The 23,336-nt window shown below is 25.2% G+C and overlaps 1 pseudogene; it reads right to left on the bottom strand.

The window, feature by feature from the left end:
* Positions 1-12,252: 12,252 nt before the first annotated feature.
* LOC147066696 (uncharacterized) lies at positions 12,253-14,673 on the bottom strand (annotated as a pseudogene).
* Positions 14,674-23,336: the final 8,663 nt, after the last annotated feature.

Here is a 23,336-nt window from a genome sequence, read left to right as displayed (position 1 = left end):
TTAAAACATGCCAGGCTATCAAATCTTTGAATATTTGATGCTTCGGTATTTTAAATTTATAATATAAAATAACAAATTATTTCTACTTCTTAATAACAGCAAACATCACTTATTAGATAAATTTAAATCTTAAATAAAGTCTAACATAAAATATTGCTTGAAATTTTTCTGGATGTCTTCTTTATTCCATAATTATGTCATTTGTCTAAAATTATTAAAAATTATATGAAATGTAAGCTTGAAATTTTTTTACTTTTAATTGTCGGAAAAATTATACGATGCCATTTTTTTTTAAAAAATCGGGAAAAATTTCGCCGGTAGATAAAAGTCACTTTGATTAAATAGGAAATCTTTTATATTTAAAAAAGTATATAACAAATATATGAATTTATTCTCCTATGTTTTTTTCTAATTTATAAGCGTTTTCTGGTCAATTTCACTTCGAAATGAAATAAAAAATTATAAAATGCCTGTGTTTAACTTAGTAAGGTTTTTTATAGAATTTTCAATACGAATAAATTGAGAAGATTAAAATTATTTTTTAAATTTTATCGATATGATTTGCGATTTATTTATACTATTTACAAAAAAATTGGGCAAAGAATAAATTGCATACTTGAATCTAGCATATATAAAATTTTGCACACCGGCCTTAAAACACTTTTCTACCACAAAGGAGTTTTATTGAACATAATTACATTTTTTTTAATGCATTTTACAACAATTAGCTTCATAAATGACAAAATAGTTAATAAAAATTTACAGCGAAACTATAATGCTGTTGTATTTCGTGTTATATAGTTTGGTATATTATTTACAATTATAAATTAGTATTTTGCCTAAAAAATATTTTATATCTTATTTTCCCGCAATTTCAAATTTATGTAGCTCTTTTTTGTTGATATCTAAGAAAATTTTTGAATTCCTAATGCGAAAAATATATCAGATGCTAATTTTTATATATGTCTTATATTTTTTATTGATGCTTTTTACATTCTTTCAATTGCGCATTGTTGCAAGTCTGGCAAAAAATATATTTTTTTGTTATTTCATTTATATGTAAAAAAAAGATAAAATAAAATTCAGTAAAATAGATTATAATAATTTTTATCTGTGCCACAAACCTATTTGACTATATTTATATCTTTATGATATTTGGGTCAAATTATGTAATAATTTATTGGGTATTTTATCATTTGGTTAAATAATATGAGTGAAAGAAATTATGCAAAGGAAATTTACAGTTTTTTTAGTAAGATATATATTTGTGATATCGATTTTTTATACAAAATTATATTATAAATTTTACTTAAAACTGATCGATCAGGGCAGAATAATTTTCTATTATTATGACGAATTTCGTAATTTTCATGTAATATATCTTTCAAGATCCCATAAAAGTTTTATCTGTCATCTGGATCTATTAAATCATAAAAAAACTTGTTTGCTTGTAAAAATCTTGATAATAACATGTGTTCATGCTGGCAAACCTTTGATCTATCCATGAACCTATATAAAGCAGATATATGCGAAAAAAATTATATATCTATAAAACAGACGATCATATGTGCGGCTAGCTTGGTTTTTTATATATATTTTACCTGTAGTATAATGAATGCTTTGATCGAATCTTTTGAAAAATTTATTTTTAGATATTATAATAAAATATTTTATAACTTTCATTTTTCAGATTTTTTCTATCCTTAGTAAAATCTATAGTTTAAAAGAAATTTTTATTTCTGGATTTATCTTATCGAAATCAAACCTGTAGAAAACCTACTATAAACTATCAATTTCAAAAAAGGAAATGGCATATTAGCGTTAGAGCCCTATAAATATATTCAACTAGCCCTTTATAATATGTTAGATATCATACTTTTATAACTTTATTATGGACTTTTTTATTTTCTGTTTTTCTTACAATGATACCATATTGTGTTTTTTACCTATCTAAAACAATTTTAGATTTCTATTTTCGTAGATCGTTGTTTATGCCTAAAAAATTAAATAAAAAAACCTTTTGGATTAATAAGGCTGTTTTAATATAATAAAAAACCAATCCCGCATTTAAAAATAAAAAATTCCAAAAATAATACTGGAAACTATATTTAACATACATCAAACACAATTTATTCACTCGGAAATTCAATTTTAATTTTTATGTTTATAAAAGTTGCTGCTTATAACGATATTTATCAGAAAAATATATAGATAGCGGTCTATGATTGAGAAATATAAATATGTCTTTAAAAAGGTGTGCTTATATAATATGCATGCTTAAGATTATCCTTTACGCGTATTTTTTTATGTAATTACGAAATATAATACTCTAAATCTATTAAACTTAAAAGCTAAAATTACCGGTTGAGATGTTGCTTTTGAGAATAGAAATACACTATCATATAACACAATCCATGTATATTTATATTGGATGGCATCGACGAACACAATCAATGCATAAAATATAAAATTTGAAAATATTTGTGCTTGATTGAAAAAAAGCAAAAATATATTAAAAAATAATAGAACTTATAAACACTTCTGTCGATTAATTTTTAAGCATGAAGTATAACAATAAAAATATGGAAAATAAATTTCGTGCAATAAAAATAATATACATTTACTGGAAATCATGCAACAGCATTTTTAGCATAAATATTTAGAAATTGAAGAATAAATTTTAAAACAAGAAATTATTTTCTATATTCTTTTTTTCTTGGGGGTTATTGCCAAAATATTTTCACAATTCATCCGAAATTTACATTATAATAACTATCAATGCATAAAAATAATCAAATATGAACCAATTTTCTGCGTAAAAATTCAAGCGACGTTTATCGCGGGGTTATTGTGGCATAAATATGTTAACTTTATCTTCAAAAAAGTGAAGATTTATATGTCAGTAAAGTATTTTCTCTATTATGGGCAAAAATTAAGATTTACACTATAAAGGCTTTTGAAAATGAAAATTTAAACATATCTACTTCCTATTCATCTGCAAAATAAAGTTATAAGCTTACTTATTTATTTAAACTTTTATGAATATTTAGTAGATCATCAATAATTTAAAAATCAGTTTATTATTTTCATATTTGATCTTTCTACAAGTTATGCCTTATCATATCTTTTGAGACCCATGATTCATATAAATGAATATGATCTCTTTATATTTTTTCTTTTTAGCATAGGATGACATTTATGGTTATAATAAAGTTAAATTTTCAATCACTATATTATTTCATTTACTTTAAAATCTATAACTGTAACAAATGTGTTTATAAAATACCTATGCCATCAATTGTATAGATAAAACGCAAAATTATATATGCAAATTGTTATATTTTAAACTACTTAGCTTTTTGTGGCTTTTTAGTTCAAGACGATAGGTTTTTTCATATGCAGCTTATCTTTTTTTAATATTAACATATTTTGAACTACTTAGATTTTTTTGGCTTTTTATGGTGCTTATCTGTTTTCAATATAGGCATATTTTTAACTTTTTAGCTTGTAATAAATTATGTACTAAGACTGAATTATTTCAAAAACTCAACTTGACTATGGCATTATTAAGCACATTTTAGCAGGAAATTCCCAAACAACTTCTTTATTATTTCGTCATGGTTGTGGTTATCATGATTAAACTTTGTGATCAGTTCTTTTCTATAAATTTTCTGTGTTTTGAATAATCAAAAGAGCCGAAAATTCATGATTACTCTGATAGTACGTCTAATTCCAATTTACTCAGCATTAAAAAAAACGTTTTAGTTTACAGGTTTAATCTTTTTTTACTAATTTTATGCAATTTCGTATATACCCATAATATTTTACTATTCTTATTTTTATCTATAATAAAAGATTTTATGCCTAGGTTTTTTATTTTTCATAATTGCATTTGTTAATTTTAAATGCCTAGAAGTGAAATTATCAATATTTTAAACATGTAATGATATAAAAGATTGATAATTAGAATTATATGTGCATTGAAAATTGATTTTTAAGATATTCGGGCGTTTAAAGACATATAAGTTCAGATAAATTTTTCAAATTATAAAAAAATATCAAGTTTTTACTATTTTTCATTGAAAATTATTGTCTTGTATTTATGTTAGATTACTTTATATATAATGCGCCTAGCGAATATGATTATTTTACAAATCTTGAGTTAAGAATATTACTGGTTGTTCATATGCTCTAAAGTTTCTACTTCGATCGTTTTTATGATGATCGATCCACACCACTTGAGCAATCTCTTTTTTTTCTTTTATTTAATTTCCACTTTTTGGACTTTTGAATTTATCTAAGTGTTTTTTTACAAATTTTAAAAACCAATAAATTATCATATTTGGTATACAACTATGCAAATATAGATTTTATTTTTTATAAAAAAATAAAAAACGATTTGGATATTTATAACCTTAAATTTTAAAGTCGGATCATTTAAGAAACATCTAGTCTTATTTTTTTTATAAAATTTGTAAATAATGCTTGGTTTCATCATTACTGTGTAAGATTAAAAAATTTTTTGATTTTTTAAAAATATTATACATTTTATAAAACGATATTTCATGGATCAATCAAAAAAATATTTTTTAAGTGCAGAAAAAAAATATCAAAAAGAATAAAAATTAATTTTGCAAAATATGAACATCCATGATATCACTCTAATATTATTTTCTAATACCTTTTAATATAATGCTTATATTTTTATTTAAATATAACGTTTTTTGCGTACAAATTCTATATCCCAAAATGAAAATTAATAATCGCATAAAAAAATCAAATGCGAATTTTATAAGCTGTTGATATAAACCAGAATTGTGTTTCTAAATATACTGTTCCCGGTATAGATTATAAATTAACGTGTGGATCTTGGCTTTATAGTCGTAACACTTTTGCCTATATCGAACCATCCCTAAGCATAGCACACAAGAATTTTTCATTTTTAAATTTTACATATAGATAAAAATATTTTTACATCAATATGTAAAGGTCTGATATGAAAATAATTTATTTATCGAATTTATGACCCACTCATTTTTTTTTTATTCCACTGAAATAAAGTGAATTTGAATGCTACACAACAAAAAAAAATTCTGGAACAGCTCGAGGAGAATATTTTTTTCTGATATCAATAAACAATATATGTTTAGGTTTTAAAATTTATTCTATATAATTTAATTATGACTAAAATAGAATCTATTATTTTTAGATTTACAAATTTGATGAAAAATAATGTAAATTATGTATATGTGATACATTTATTGCGATAAAATTTCTAAATACTGAAATTACCCTTGATTTTCATCACTTTTTTTATGTCACAATTGTGAAAAATTATCCTTGAATAATTTAATTTATAAAAAAAGTGAATATATATTTAAGATTATTGGATACACTATTTTAACATAATAAATTTATCAGAATATCGGACTTGGGTCCTAAAAATAATTATATTATTAAACTTAAAATCAATTATTTTTATGAATGGGCTACATTTATAGTCGTAATTTTAGTTTTTATTCTCAGACACAACTTGCTTGATTCTCTGTGCGCACAGCGTATTTATACTTTCAGCTATCTTCTCCTCTCCAAAGTTTTCTACAATACCCCTCCTTCTTTCGAGACCTATTAATTCAAGGGTTTTTCCTAATCCCAAGGTTTATTTATATATCTCAACCTGGTTCGTGACATCTATTTTTTTTATGAAATACCAAATAATTATTTTTTGAACATAAAAATACGAAAAAATGTAATTTTTAATATAATTTAAAAAGGCGGAAAAGCAATTATGAATATTACAAAATCTTAAATAATTATTTTTTGATTTAAATACGAAAAAATGTGTTATTTTTATAAATTTTCTAAGTTTAACATTTAATTAAATTAAAAAGGACGAAAAAGCAATTATATAGATTATTGAAAGCAAATCTAATCTCTTTAAGGAATTTTATCCTCTTATTGGCTCTTATACCTTTTTTTCTTTTAATCACAAGTTGTAATTGTTGTTAAATGATTCAATAGCATTGTATTAATTCCTGTTAGACTGTTTAAATATATTTTTTGTGGTATACAGTACCGTGAGTATGACAGAGGCTTATAAAGTGATGATATGCCTATGTTCATATGTATGATTAAACTGCTTGGCATAATTTGTGTGCAAATAATTTGAACTATCGGGGAAGCTTATTTTAATTGAAAATTGTATTTGCTTTATACCATATAATATTCCCCGCGTTTCTAAAGTGTGTAAAGAATCGGATCTATTTATAAGTGACTATCTTTGATGATACCATTTGAATTTATAATTGAGCGTAGTTTCATCATATAGATCCCCTTTAAAACTGGTTCTTTGAAATTATTGTTTGAAAGGTTTTTTCTTAAAGTTTTCAATAAAAAGATTGAATTTTTACTGATCAGAATTGATGTCTCGATTGAGTAACGTGGTTATTGGGATGTAAAAGTACCTAAAATTTTTAAATATGTTTAAAACTTATACTAATTTCTTCGAAAAATAAACATATCCTAATTGCAATATATTTATTGATAGATATTTGTCGGCTACATTGAACTAGAGTTTTAATGATATTTTCATTCAATAAAAATATTATGAGATCCTAATCTATTTGCATTATGAGAGAATCGTTTAATCTTTTATTACAGTCTTTGGATTTTAGATACATATAATTTTTGTACGAAATTTTAATATTGCTTAAATTATTTCTTTGGGGGAAATATTTTATTTAATCTTAATAAAGCATTATTATTTACACTGTAAAATTCCAGAAGCCATTTATCGGACTGATTTAGAAAAAAAATCTAATGCGAATCTTGTTTAATTATATTTACCGCAATATTTAATACACATATATAAATATGAATGGAGATGTGATAAACACGAATCTAAGATTATTTTATGCCACATCTTGCTATTGAGTGCATCGTATGTTGTCTTAAAATCTGTGAACACCGAATTTTAGTCTAATATTAGGCTCTAATTTTTTATTTTGCTATAAGTAGTTATTCTATCCAATATTTAGGTTTTATAATTGAAAAAAAAACTTTATTACATATAACTACAATTGCATACGTATGAAAATAGCTTCATATTAGCTGAAATTAGTAAGTCTTATATCAATTGGTGATTACTTATAACCGTATATTTACTATTACATTCTGAATAAGCCAGATCAAATCACTTTACATCTTATTTGAATAATAATCAAGTTATTTTTCTTTCACTTTTACTCATTATTTGCAATTTTATTTTTTTAACTATACAATTCTAAAAGATATTATATTTTTTAAGTTTTTTAAATTTTCTAATAGATAAATATAAATTGCAAAACACCTATAACTAAATTTACATAATGTAGCGTTCATAAACCTTATAGCATCAAATAAAACCTTTGATGTATAAATTAACATCCACAAGTCTTAATTTTTATCTTAAATATTTATTTATCTGGGACAATCCTTTTTTTAATTTTTCATTCTTTTTTTGCAAAAAGAAAATATTTTACATATTAAGCTACAATTATTTATACCAATATTTTTAAAGATCAAAATGCGGCACAAAATAATCCGAAAAGCCCTTTTTTTGATTAATCATACATAAAGTTTATATATTTTTTTTCCTTTTAAACAGTATTTAAGTTTGATAGATTAAAAGGTGTTTACTTTTGTTATTTAAACTGCTGATAGTAGAGTTTTTATGATTATATAATAGAAACATTTTTTTAATTATAGCATATCTTTTATTTCTAATGCTATGCAAAGGTTTTACGCTCTTTTCTAATATTAATGTGTTGCATTCTTTGTTGTAGAGTTTTTAAGTTTAATCAAAATTTATTGTTTGCTAAACATTTTAAAATACATAGCTGATTTATAATAAATATTAAACAATAATATACCTCTAAAATGTTCTTTTCTAATTTATTTGTTCAATAATTTTGTTGAATAATGATTTTAATATTTGTTTCTATACCATTATTTTGATGTTGAAAATTTCAAAATTAAGTACACATTTCAAATGTATTTAAAAATAGGATTTTGTGTATTTCTTTTATAGTATTGAAATATAAATTCTAGTTGCATTTGCAAATAATACTTATTAATTTATATTTAATATCGATTGCCTTATTTTTAATTCGCTAATATTCTTTTGTGAGTATGGAATTCTATAGTATTTTTGGTATATATATTAGAAATTAACCTTGTAATTAAGGCATGGCGTAAAAAGTCATGTGCTTAGAGTGAGGGTGCGGATCCCACCCTTGCTTTTATATTCCAGACTAAAGTAGAATAAATATTTTTGATATATTAGGGTATCAAATATATTGATTGGGCTAAGAAAATTCAATTTAGCTTCAATTCTTCAGTATCACAGAATTATTGCACAAAATTGAAATTTTTAAAGGTATAGAAATTATTAATTTTGTTATTGTATATGTATTACACTGTCTGAGCTTAAAAAATATTGATATACATATGCTTAAAATAACAACAAAAGACAAGAATAAGTCCACCTAGAATTATTTAAGTGATTAGAAAGAAATATAGTAATTTATATAAATACTTGTAAAACTTATGAATACCACATAAAAACCGAATTTATGGGTGATATTTGGATAGAAATTTGAATGTAAAATTTTTTAGATAGAGAGCATATATTGTATAATATAAATACTGATGAATCGATTTTTAAAAAAATTCCTATTTGAAAGTACTTTTATATACCATAATTTTATCTAATTGTATTTTAAATCAAAAGGTGCGAGTCTTACTAGATTCTCGATAAAAAAAATAGAATAACTTGATTTAGTATAGTTGTAACTTATACAACTTACTTTCTCGCCATTTTTATATAAATTTAAATATAAAATTTCATGAAAATACATATAATTTGTTAAAAGGGTAGTATGGTTATGTGGTTTACAAGTCGGCGCTTTTATGAGTAGATACGGTTTTCACTTCCACCCATCCCACTAATTTTTAAACGAATTTACACTAAAGAAAGATCCCCAAAGGTTGTAGCCAGTGATAAAGCATTTAAAAGCCATGGGAAATAAGTGGTTGCTGTGTAAGCCGTTGAACTGTGCCTCCAGTATGGAAAAAGATCCCACACCGTTCAGCAAATATATAGATATGTAAGTGAAGAGTGTGGTTTTAGCTTGTATACCTTAGCGATGAACAGTAGACAGAATCTCATTCCCTCCACATAATGACTGCCGCCTATGAGAAAAGGCCCAATCCACGGTGATTACGGGTGACAATAAGTGCTGGGGGAGTCCCACAGAGAGACACAGCGTATAGCAATGGTTCCTATTAATATAAAGCGAACTTCCTAAAAGTAATAGAAATAAACATAAATAAATCAAAATAAATTCGATTATAATTTAAAAAAAGAAGAGAGTTTTTGAACAAGAAGAGAATATGTCTAAGATTACATAATTATGTGTCCACAGAAAATCAATGCGATATGCTTGAAGAGAAAATTTAGAATTACGATTCATAAATATAAGAATACCATTCGTTTGAGAATTATATAAAAACTTCGTAAATTGTTATAATGAATTTGTGCATATAAAAATAATTTAAAAATGTTTTCTTTCGCAAGAAAAACGAATCATTAAAATAAGCTTTAGATGAAAATTGCCTATATCTTTTAATGAAAAAGTATAAACTTAGCATATTAAGTTCTCTTAAAGAACTTTATTTATTTAAAGATTTCTTATTTGTGTTCACCAGTGAGAAATTTCCTACTTTACTCAACATCACAGATATGAATTCTTTTTTAATGCTTTGGTTTTTAAAATTCTTACATTTACACATGAACTAGGAATGTTATTCAAATGACATGTATTTGATACATTATCTTTGACTTTATAAAAAATTTATAGTGTTTCCATGTATCATGAATTTTTATGTGCCAAATACGTAACCATAATTTGTACGGTGGAGTAATTTGGCATATATGAATATTTTATATATTAAAATAACAGCAGAAAATGTATGATAAAAAACAAATTCTAAATACAACATAAAATTTAAAAAAAAATTCCTTGTGTAGAAAAAAAATAACAATATGGTTTTATTAAATATCTAGATGTCTGGAATATGATTTTTTGTTATTCTATAATATAGTGTAAGAATCACACAAATTTATTTAAAAAAAGCTTGTTCATTTTCATAAGGAAAACATTTATACAATAAAAAAACCATATAAAGCTGATTTTTTGGTCACAAAATGATATACGTTGTATATTAATGAGATAATAATTCCAATGAAAGTGAAGACTCGCGTAAAAGAGATGAACTTGAAGTTGAAATTATATTAATAAGTCTTTAAAGACGAATATGCATTGAGCAGGATTGTAAATATGATGTGACTGAAATAAGTATTAAGCAAATCTGTTCTATAAAGCCATCTAAATTTTAACTTGGTTGAAAATGAGCATAAGTGATAAATTAGAAACTATACACAAATCAATTTAAATTTTATCAAATACATAAAAATAGATATCAAACAATTGTATAATTGATGTAATGTTTTTATATTGATTGAAGGATGAAAATAATTATACTAATATAAAAAATGAATAACCAGTATTGATAATTAATTCATGTTGCAAATTATAACCCGAGAAATAATATTTTTTGAGAAATTAACGTTTTCAGATTTGAACATATATGGAAAATAATAGTATTATTCAATATAACATGGATGTTATAGTCACAAAATACTATAAGTCGCATATTAAGAGGTTGGGGATTTAAATAAAAACAGATTCTTGGACACTAAGAATGGATACTTTTTTGTGAAAGATGTATAGTGTAAGGTTTTGAAGAGGATGTAACGAAATATGACACTATAATTACTTTTTTTGAAACCATATAAGTTTTTGTTTAACAGATAATAAAAAGAAAACCTAATAAGCTAATACATAAATCAAATTAATTTATACACTTCTTAGTGTATCAATAATATCTAAAAAAAATTATTATATTTTAAGAAGATCGGAAATATTATGCACGAGAAGTATACAAAAAAAATTGGCTATAAAAAACCCTTTAGCCTATATGTTTTAGAAACAAGCGATGAATTGTATTGGAACTACAATCAAAGGAAGCAAAATTTGTGATATTTAAAAAAAAGAAATCAAAAGTTGAGATATAAATATTAACGCTTGAATACATAAGTTTTGAGCGTAGAAGATGTATTTAGGAAGACTATAAGGATATTGTGCTTTAAATAGTATACAGCAAACATGTAAAATAGATCAATGTAAAGTTTTGTGCGAGAAAACATGAAAAGTAAAAATTAGCCCATGAATAAATAAAAATTTGCGAATACTTTATGTGAAAAAAACCATCCGGGCGTGGCACTAATTTTATATACTTCAATAACATGTTTTTTTATTTTATATGATTCTAAATCAGGTGGAAAAAAATTTTCAGGCATACCGTTACTTTAGTTTTTTTTTATCGAATAGTATATGCCTATTATTGATCATTTTTACATGTATTTACTAAATAGCGTTTTTATTTACTTAAGGCGGTTTTTATATGAATTTACGCCTTAATTTATTTGAAAGCATCTTTTTATTTGTTTTTATCAGGTGCTACTATTTAAAATGATTTATTTTATTATATCCTTTACTGTATCTAGTGCTTTATCAACCTTCCTTGATACAATTTATTTGCTAATAGGCATTTTTGTGTTACAATTTATTAAATTCACTTCGTCTTAAATTCTGTTCATTGTATTTGGTTCTTTATAAACTTCCCTTGATACAATTTATTAGATTATGAGTTACTTTCGTTCATCATTTATTAAATTCTGTTCTCTGTATTTGGTCCTTTATAAACTTCTCTTGATACAATTTATTAGATTATAAGTTACTTTAGTTCATCATTTATTAAATTCTGTTCATTGTATTTGGTCCTTTATAAACTTGCCTTGATACAATTTATTAGATTATGAGTTACTTTTGTATATCATTTATTAAATTCTGTTATCTGTATTCGGTCCTTTATAAACTTCCCTTGATACAATTTATTAGATTATGAGTTACTTTCGTTCATCATTTATTAAATTCTGTTCATTGTATTTGGTTCTTTATAAACTTCCCTTGATACAATTTATTTGATTATAAGTTACTTTCGTTCATCATTTATTGAATTCTGTTATCTGTATTTGGCCCTTTATAAACTTCTCTTGATACAATTTATTCGATATAAGGCACGTTTGTCTTACCACTTATTAAACTCACCACTTTTAATGACCATTTTCTGTATTTCTCCTTTTCTTCCCGCTCTTTCCATAACTCTTTCTTCAACACTATTTTTCATGATCAATCTATAGACTACCACGTCTTTAGTTTGTCCGAGCCTGTGTGCTCTATCCATAGCTTGTTGGTCTACTGTTGGGTTCCAGTCACTATCATAGAAGATGACAGTATCGGCAGCAGTAAGATTTATGCCGAGGCCACCGGCTCTAGTACTCAAAATAAAAATAAATTTTTCGTTTGTTTCTTGCCAATTTTTGACAAGATCTCTTCTTACTTTTAAGCGAGATGAGCCGTCGAGTCTTGAGTATGTATATCCTTTTTTTATGAGGTAGTCTTCCATTAAGTCCATCATCTTGGTCATTTGGAAGTATATTAGGATTCTTTTTCCTTCTGATTTTAGGGTGGATAAAAGAATATCCAATATTGTTAGTTTCCCACTGTCTGTTATGAATGTTCCTAGGCGAGGGATTTCGATGTTTGTAGATGTTAATGAGCCGGATGTGATGTATTTAAAGATTTTGTGATCGTATAATTGATTTTGTGTGTCTCTTATGTGTATAGGATTCGAATTTATAAAATTGGTTTCTTCATTTTTATCCTCTGAATCGATATTTTGGTCGTAATAACTTGTATTTGTTGTGTTATACGGATTGTACCTATTAAAATCATTTTCTTGGATGCACATGCTGATATAAGGCCTGGAAGTTGTTAAGGGGTTAATTTCGGGTGCTATGACCTTTTCTACATATATATTATTGTATTTGGTATAATTTTCCTGTCTGGATTGCAGTTTATCTGTAGTTTCGTTTATGAAAGTTGATTCCTTATTTATCTTAAATAAATTTAACGTATCTATTTTGAATTTTGAATTAAACAGCGGAGAATATATTTGATTGACTTTTCTTCTCTTCGTTTCATTATCAAGATCTATATCATTGATATCTCGATAACCTTCAGAATCTTTATTATCATGATTATTGGTATTGTAATTATTTATACCAACATGGGTAGTGCTATAGTCTCTTATTTTTTCAAAGAATATAGAAGAATGAATTGAAGATTTTTCAGAAACGAAATCACCTACAATTTTAGGTACTTTATATTCAATTTTATTTTTCCCAATACGTGTAACATAACCATTTCCAACAACATCACAAGTTCCAAAAGACATTCCAACTCTTACCTCTTCTCTTTCAAAAAGATCGGGATGATTGCACACCTTTCTGAATTGCATCATGACATTCATTAATCCTTCCTCATTTTCGCCTTGTTTTTCGGAATTTGAGCATGCACTTGCTATAACATCATCGTCGTATATTTTTCTTTGTTCTTGGATCATTCTGTAGTATTTCTTTTGACGAATGCTCATTTCGCACATTATTACTTTTTCTGTTTTTGTTCCTAATTCGTCTTTAACGTCATCTTTTACTCTTCTAAGCATGAATGGTTTTAGGATCATGTGGAGTCTTTTTAGTTGTGCATCTAACCCTTTTCCTGGACCATTTGTTTTCTCTGTGTTATTTTGAGAATTTGGATCTGAATTGTTTTGATTGTTTATTTCCATATTGTTTTGTATATTTTCATCAATATTACTTTGAGTATTTGGATCCGTGTTATTTTGAGTATTTGGATCCGTGTTATTTGGCGTATTTCCATCAAAATTATTTTGCGTAGAGGGATCTGTGTTATAAACAGCATCTTCATTATTATTGAATTTCCCTTTTCTTTTTTCCTTTCCTTCTATATCTTTGGAGAACCATTTACTGAACTCTTCATGGCTATCAAAAAGTGTAGGCATAATAAAATGAAGTAGTGCCCACAATTCTCCCATGGTATTTTGAACGGGTGTTCCCGTCAATAGCAATCTATTTCTACAACTTAAATTAAGTAAAGTTTTCCATCGAATACTTGAGCTTGACTTGATAGCCTGTGCTTCGTCAAGGATCATATAAGTCCATCGTGTTCTTTTAAAGAATTTCTCATCTGTTACGACCATTTGATACGATGTTACCATTACGTTTACTGCGTTTTTGTTTGCATTGTACTTAAATGTTATTCCTTTTCGAAGATTCTTGCGTTCTAAGACGCTTCCAGCGTAAAGAACAACGTTAAATGAAGGAAGAAATTTTTCGAATTCTGATATCCAATTGTGTAAAGTTGATGCTGGAGTTACAATCAAAAATGGGCCTTCGATGGTGTACCTTTCTTTTAGAAGAGCAAGAAATGCTATTGATTGAATTGTCTTTCCAAGGCCCATGTCGTCTGCCAGGATTCCATTTATACCATTGTCATAGAGATTCGTGAGCCATGAAAGTCCTTCTAGTTGATACCTTTTTAATGTTGCGTTAAGATCTTTGGGTTGTGAAACAATTTTACTACTCATAGAACTAACAGATAATTCGTTGTTATTGCTTATAGGGATTTTATTGCAGTCACTGTTCACACTATTATTAGATGTATCGTTAATATTGCCATATGTATTGTTATTGTTGGTATCAACATCGGTATACGCATTATTATTAGCATTGTCATTTTTAGAGGCATTATTGTTATCAATATTATTGTTGATATTGTTAGCATCCATATGATTATGGTCATTATTATTGTTATAATTATTTGAGGCATTAATAATGTTTGTAGTGTTGCCTGTAAAGGTATCAGACCCATGATTATCCTCTCTATTTTCTCCATTTTGGTTATTGCCTCTATCATCAATAGAATCAGGTCTCGTATTATTACCGGTATCGTCAAAATTATCAACTTTCATTTTCTGTTTCTTAGCAGCATCAAGCGCATTTTCCCTCGCAATTCTAAAATCATCATCTTCATCAAACTCATCATTATCGAAATCAAGCATCTTTTTTTCTCCTCCCCCCTTTTCTTCCAAAACATTTTTTCCTTTATTCGACATAAAATGTGAAAAAAGTTCTGTCTGGGTAATCAAAAAATTAAGTTTACGTCTTTGCCTAACAGCTTCTCTCTCTTCCTCAAGCTTTTTAGCCAATGCTTTTTCCATTCTCCGCTTATAAGCAGTTAAACCCCGGCCATCACTTTTCGGAACAACATCCACAGTATCACTAACAACTTTCAAAACTGCTTTCTTCTGTATAGCACCTTTCTTAAAATAAATACCTATTTCTCGCGATATCTTCTTTGACTTAAGTGCCGGATTTGTCTTCATTGTCTTCGATAAAGCACGTTTAATCTCACGGACACAAACTATGCCAATCTTCCGCTTATTTATAACTAAGATACTGCGCAATTGTCTTATATTCTTGTATTGCTTCGGAATTTGTTTGGATACAAGCGTTGAATACATTTTTTGCATCGTGTTTTGGTTTATTTGCACTGATTCATTAACAACAGGCGGCATCGTTAATGAAAGAAGAAGATCTTTTATGCGGAGAAGCATGGGAAGATGCGGTGTATATAATATGTTTGATTCAAGCGGTGTAGGCTCTGGTAAAGCACTTTCCACAGGCTTCCTTTTATAGTTTTGGAGGTAAAAACTGAGTGAATGTGCGGATTGGAGATTTGGTGGATTGATCGTGCGAGAAAATGAAAGAAGATGACTTGATGTTAATTTCGATTCAAGTAAGGAATTATCCGCTTGATTTTTTGTATTCGCTACTATATCAACATTTATGTCTGTTGATGTAAGATGTAATGTATCCTTAAGAACATGCAATACAGGCGGTGTGTGCTTTGCATCAACTTCTGGTACTTTCTTTTCTGTAATTGGTTCGACTGGCTTTGGCTGTAATTCTTTATCACTCTTCATTATTTGAATCAAGGGGTTTCTTCTTATTTTAAATACTACAAGTCTATTGAAAAATTATAGATGAAATATAAAACCATGTGCCGAATGAAAATATGAGATGGAAAGTATTGAAATGTGTAATTAAAGGAAAATATTGGGTTTGATAAAGAAATATTAAATGGGATAAGGCGATATGTATCAGGAAATATTTAAACTAAAGCGCTCTATCATTTCTATTTGAAATGAGATAGCCACGAATTTGGATTTGAATTTAGAAAAATGATTTTTTTTGTTGATAAAATAGAAATCGATGGAAATAAATTGCTGTGTAAATCTTAGAAAATATCTTGCATAAGTTCTTTTTATTGAATATCCCTTTTAAATCAAATGTATGCGAATCAGAGTATTTATTTTTTGTAAATAAATTGCGCATTTATGTTTACATTTTAAGTCTCAAAAATTTAGTAGTTATATTGGTAATAATTTCCCTGTAAATTAAAGAATATTTCTGTTTTTTGTATTTTCTGTACAAAATTAAATACATTTAAAGTCTATTTTTTTATTCTATAGCAAAAAAACTTATGTAGATTTATGTCTTATATATTTTTCTTGTGTGCTAAGAAATATTTCTGTTTTGTGTATTTTCTGTACAAAATGTAATTCAATTAAAGTCAATTTTTTTATTCTATAGCAAAAAAACTTATGTAGATTTATGTCTTATATATTTTCCTTGTAAATTAAAGAATATTTCTGTTTTTTGTATTTTCTGTAAAAAATTAAATCCATTTAAAGTCTATTTTTTATTCTATAATAAAAAAAAATATGTAAATTTATGTCTTATATATTTTTCTTGTGTGCTAAGAAATATTTCTGTTTTGTGTATTTTCTGTACAAAATGTAATTCAATTAAAGTCAATTTTTTTATTCTATAGCAAAAAAACTTATGTAGATTTATGTCTTATATATTTTCCTTGTAAATTAAAGAATATTTCTGTTTTTTGTATTTTCTGTAAAAAATTAAATCCATTTAAAGTCTATTTTTTATTCTATAATAAAAAAAAATATGTAAATTTATGTCTTATATATTTTCCTTGTGTGTTAAGAAATATTTCTGTTTTGTGTATTTTCAGTACAAAATTAAATCCATTTAAAGGCTATTTTTTATTCTATAATAAAAAAAAATATGTAAATTTATGTCTTATATATTTTCCTTGTGTGTTAAGAAATATTTCTGTTTTGTGTATTTTCAGTACAAAATTAAATCCATTTAAAGGCTATTTTTTATTCTATAACAAAAAAACTTATGTAAATTTATGTCTTATATATTTTTCTTGTGAGTTAAAGAATATTTCTTTTTTTTGTATTTTCTGTACAAAATTAAATACATTTAAAGTCTATTTTTTATTCTACAATAAAAAAACATATGTAAATTTATTTCTTATATATTTTTCTTGTGAGTTAAGAAATATTTCTGTTTTGTGTATTTTCAGTACAAAATTAAATACATTTAAAGTCTATTTTTTATTCTACAATAAAAAAACATATGTAAATTTATTTTCGATAAAAAATGATGTACTAAATTTGTGTAATTTTTGTACACCTTAATAATTTAATCTTGTTAAATTCACAATAATATGAAACAAACTCGGTCGTTATTTTTATAATATATAGATTAAAGTTGTATATTCTATAAATATAATCAAGTACTCATAAAAAAGTGTTTTAATATCTTTAAAAATAATTAAATCGATTTATTCTTTAATGATATATCTGTTTTTATTTGGCTTACTATATCATTGATATGTAAATTTATACAATATCAATTTTTTTACTAAAAATTAGACAAAGACCCCCCCAATTCAAATATATCTATGATATAAACTTTTACAACTCGGAAAATACTATAATTTTTTCTGTAAATTTCAATTATAACCCAAATTTTCAATGCTTTATGTTATAAACTTTTATTGCTCGGAAAATACTGTGATCTCTTCTGTGAATTTCAATAGATACCACCCTAATTTAAATATATTATTTGATATGAACCATTATTTCCGAAAAAATAATATAATTTGAACTGGTTTTTTTCCTAGATTTTCTCAATTTATTTTAATTGAATATAACCCTATTTCTGGATATTCTGACCTCAAATCTCAAGAAAATATCATAAACTTTTTTAATGATCAAAATCGGATTTAGATTGACTTCTTATCAATATTCAAGTAATATTTAGTTGATCTTATTGATATTATTTAATATTTATTTATGTGTTTTTATGTTTTCGCGGTTATTTATATTTCAACTGTTTAATTTTGAGTTCTAAATACATTTTTTAACAATAAAAACTTTGTTTAAACGCGATTTTCATTTATATTTTTTTAAGCTTATTATACATTCAAAAAAGATTACAAACCATGTTTTTACTACATTATCTATTCTTATTTTTTGTCTTTTTTTCCTATAAAGAACACTTTAAATTATTTTAGCACAGAAAAAATTATTTCAAGATCTTTCTGCAGAATTTATTTGTGAATTTTTGTCGCTAAAATTGGATTTTAAACTATTTTCGTTATTACTTGGAGTTTTAGAGGTTGAAATATCAACACTTTAAGCTATACTTTCTTGGGTACATTCTAAAAAATTTCTATGATTTAATTTGTCTTAATTTAAAAAAATATAAATCGATCATTATACTCATCACTTCCATAAATTTATTTCTACCAAGCTTTCTAAGAATGCCTAATTTAAAAATCTTTTTATTTCACATATAATGTAATGTTGAAATAATCAAACGAATAAATAATATAAAATTTTGCGGATTAAATAGTTTAAAAATCTTTTTTTAACAAAATAGTTGATATTAGAAAGAACACAAAAAAATCAGTGGTTGGTAAAGTAATAAATCACCAAATAAATCAATATTAACGTTAAATAATTGTACCGAAGTTGATTATGTAGGCTAGAATAATTTGATAAATTTGAAATATCCAATGTCTCTCTTTATATTACAACAAAATGCCGAGTGGTTTTTTTATCGATTATTCCAAATATACACATTGAAAATATGAATCTAATCAGATCAAGAAAAATCAATAAAAATAAAGTGCAAAAATTTTTACCTGATAATATGTGCAACATTATAAGAATTTATATGGGTTTTAGTAGTCTAAAAAAATGATTATGTAATTATTGGAAAAGTAATAAGTCTTTATAATATTACATAAATAAAAGGTATAATTGTTTTCATAAGGCATACACATTGAAATTTATTGTGAGAATACTTTATATCTTGTATTTAAAAACGAATTTCTATAAATTAATCAATTTAAGTGAATAAATAGTTACAAAAAAACCAACTAAATCCTTAATTATATTATTATTCCTATAATAGAAACATAAAATCGCACTTGATTTCTTTTTTAAATATAAATAAAGCCTATAAACTTATAATAAAATAAAAATTTGCACATTTATCACAGAAATTTCATGATAAAATTTTAACACAGCATCAAATATAACACCGAGTCATATTTTGAAAGACCAAAAGCTAGCATATAATGATGAAAATAACGATTTTAACCCATTTCTGAAGAAATTCCTACTATATGTGATTCTAAACGAAGTCTCGATTCACTTGGGGTAAAGCCTCTTTAGTATTTTAAAGAAAATTTTTTGGGATTGTGGATATCCAAGTTGACTATAAAAATAAAGATATTTACACTGTATTTCTCATGAATTATTAAACAATATAACTGAAGCAATGTTCTTACTAACTTTATTACGTGGGAAATTCTTTTTCATGAATTTTATCAATGCTTTTTCGATAATAAAAACCATTCTCGTAATTTAGATATCTGGCCGTTTTTTATTTTACAAATATAGATCTTTGTGTATGTAAATTCTTATTGCCAGGTTTATTAAAATCCATTCTAATTATGTGATTAAATTTATTAAAAAATATATTTTGAATTTATTTGTATTTGTGTATCATAATAAACTAGTTTTTAATTATCACTTTATATAGGAGTTTATATACATTGAAAACTTTGTATCAATAGACAAATCCCTTGTGATCGTATCAGTAAGCGAATTGCACCGGCGATCCAATTAATTAAAATTAATTGAATTTACACAAAGTTAATATAGAAAAATATAAAATTTTTTGTTGAAAATAGTATGATATATATTAATATAAATTAATAATAGCTTATCATTGAATTTATGTTAAGTCAAGTAGAGCTTCATACAACTTAGCATTATTCTGAGAAAAAAACAAAAAATACCTTAAACCATGCGTATCTAAGTTTCTTTCTATTTTTAATGCAGTATTTGAGATCCTATGGTATTCATGGTCATTTTATCAAATATAATATTAGCCTTTTTATTCATCCGTATATATCACTTTAACTGCTAATTACATAATATGAGTTGCTTTAGTTATATTCAGAACGATAGTAGTAAATACTTTGCTAGGTGATTTGCTTGTGTCTAAAATAGCCAAAGCCCAGGTTTGGTCCATTAGTCTCCTTCCTCGACATTACTTAAACTTATAGTTAGACTTGTACCATCAACTTAAATAATACATTTAGCTTCAACCATTCTCACTTTATTATCGCCATAATGTTTTGTTATTAGTTTCTTACCCTCACTTATAAAACAGCAAAGATCTTTGGTTCATGCCAGCAGCTTGCATGTAGTTCTTTGTGGGTAACTTTTGGAATAGAAGAACAGAAGTAATAGCAATTTCTTGATTTCAATTTAATTTTATTATACCATGTATCTTTTCTAATATATATGGTAGCTTGATATTCATTACAGATGTAATCATACACATATAGTTATAACTATCACAACTATCTTTTGTAGCTTATAAAGCCATTGATAAACTTTGTTGCATGTAAAAACCACAAATTTATTTTAATGCAACAGTTTCTTATTTCAATAATAACCAATTAGACTTATTTCCATTTTTGATTCTAAATTACTTAAAAAATTTGACATTTTTATTGGGTTCTTCAAATTCTTTTTAAATAAAATTAACTAGCAAAAATTTTTCCGCATTAAGTCATATATCCAAGGTTATATACAGTTATGAAACAAGGTTTTTTTTACAGAATAAATAATATATTAGTTCGTCTTAATAAACATAAATCTCAACTTTTGAATCATCTTGTGGATATACTAGAAAGCTCTTTTTTTCTTCTAACGCATTTTTGCCACACCTACATATTATTTCCAGGTCTTTATAATATAATATTCGTAAATTACTTGTATCTTTCCTATGTTTTAATCTTTTGATGCTTTTATAAATAAAGCTTAAATTTATTGTAGAATGGTTTAAAGTTTTTTGGCAATCATCTATACAATTTTTTGCATAAAATATTTTTAAAAAATATTTTAATCATTATATTTTGTCATTAATAAGATATTTAAATTTAAAATACCAGACATTCTTAATACTATCTTCTTTCACTTCTTAGGATTAATTATTACTTAGAAAAATTAATCGATTACTCATCAAAATGTAATTTTTGTGTTTGATTTATATTTAAACTGGTTTTTTTGTTTGCATTGTATCTCGAATCGAAATAATTATATAAATATGCTCTCATCATTATAGTATAGTCTAACACTAGCATTATTTTCGTTTAACCTTGTTGAAGCATTAAAAAGATATGTAATTCAAATAAAAACAACAGAAACGCAATTTATGGAGCTAACGTGCACCCAATATATTTGTAAACATAATGAACTTAAATGTGTGATTCCATTTATCATTCTCTAATTCATCTCTATTTATAAATCATCAAACAAAAAATTTAATTAAGGATCGTAAAGATTATATGTACTCAGATCCTGTTCATAATCTAGTATTTCATTCGATATCGCATAAATTTACGATAAGTTTTAAGTAAGCACTATGTATGATTATAATAACATTATTCCGTTAGAAAATAAGAATGAAAATAACTGGTCATAGAATATACAAAACTGGTGATTGATGGACTGATATATTTTAAAACAGAAAATAGCATTTACCACACAGCCCCTATCTTGTGTCTATTCATCTAAGATGTTACGATTTAATTCTTTTTTCGATTCTTTTAAATTACACAATCTGACATAATATATTTTAAATTAATAAACAGACGAATATAAATAATTATTGTCGTTATTTGCATTTAAATCTACCAGTGAATATCCAACCCTTGTTACAATTTTTCGAAAACGGTTTAAGTTGTAAAACCTTTCATTTTGTGGGTTAAGGTATATTGTTATTTTTTCTTTTTCTATTCGAGTACACTAAATAATTCTAGCTTTGTATTCTTCGTGTTTTCGTTAGTTTATTTCATCGATATCAACAATGATTTTGAGTTAAAGAAAATAATAAAAGCCGCTTTTGAAAACATGTATACAAAAAATAACAGTTTTTTTTCACCATTTTGATAATTTTCCACGATTAACATGGTAATATTCTTAAACTTTATATTTATGAAGTGATTTAATATGAATAAAGTGTAGTTTAAGAAATCTTTAAAATAAAATATAAGCCACGATTATATTGAATAAAAAAGTAAATCTAAACTTTACATCAGCAATAAAATATAAATATTTTATAGAGTTTGTTTATTTTCATCAAATGCGATTATTTAGCAATAATTGCACTGAATTCTTTAGTACAGATACAAAAATCAAACAAAAAATGTAAAAGGGATTTTTATTTTATAACCGCATATTTTGTATGCACTATTTTTATATAAAATCTCATAAATTAGTTGAGGATATTCAAGCACCTTAAACAGAACGGATTTTAATGTACATATTTTTTTCTTAGAACCCTGACATTTTTTTAACTATCCCGTTGATATATTCAAATAATAACTAGCTATATTTAAAGGATAAAATTGTATCTGATTACTAAAATTACTGGAAGATAGTAGGGACTTTTCAATATATTTTTTTATAAATCAACAGATGACGGCAGTGTTCTTATTACTTGTACTAGTTTATTATTTTAAAAGAAATAATAATTTCAATAAGCTTTCACATTTTACTTATTTTTTTCTAGATGTTTAATTAGTTTGTGATATTAAAATTATATACTATCATTTTATAGCTTTACTATGGGGTTAATTTTGGTATTGCAATTATATATTCATTATTCAAGCGTAGCATGATTGTTTTCTTGTGAGCACATTATATCGTCACTCTTGGTCATTTATCTTCTGTTACGTCTTCTTCAATACTTCTCTTCTTCTCAAGATCTATTCGGAAAAGGTTTTTCT

This window comes from Rhyacophila brunnea, unplaced genomic scaffold, assembly GCF_057557595.1.
Source record: "Rhyacophila brunnea isolate RB1 unplaced genomic scaffold, BYU_Rbru_1.0 scaffold_40, whole genome shotgun sequence".
NCBI classification, from domain to species: Eukaryota; Metazoa; Arthropoda; class Insecta; order Trichoptera; family Rhyacophilidae; genus Rhyacophila; species Rhyacophila brunnea.
The sequence above is the reverse complement of the archived record's forward strand: the minus strand, read 5'-3'. Positions and strand labels throughout refer to the sequence as shown.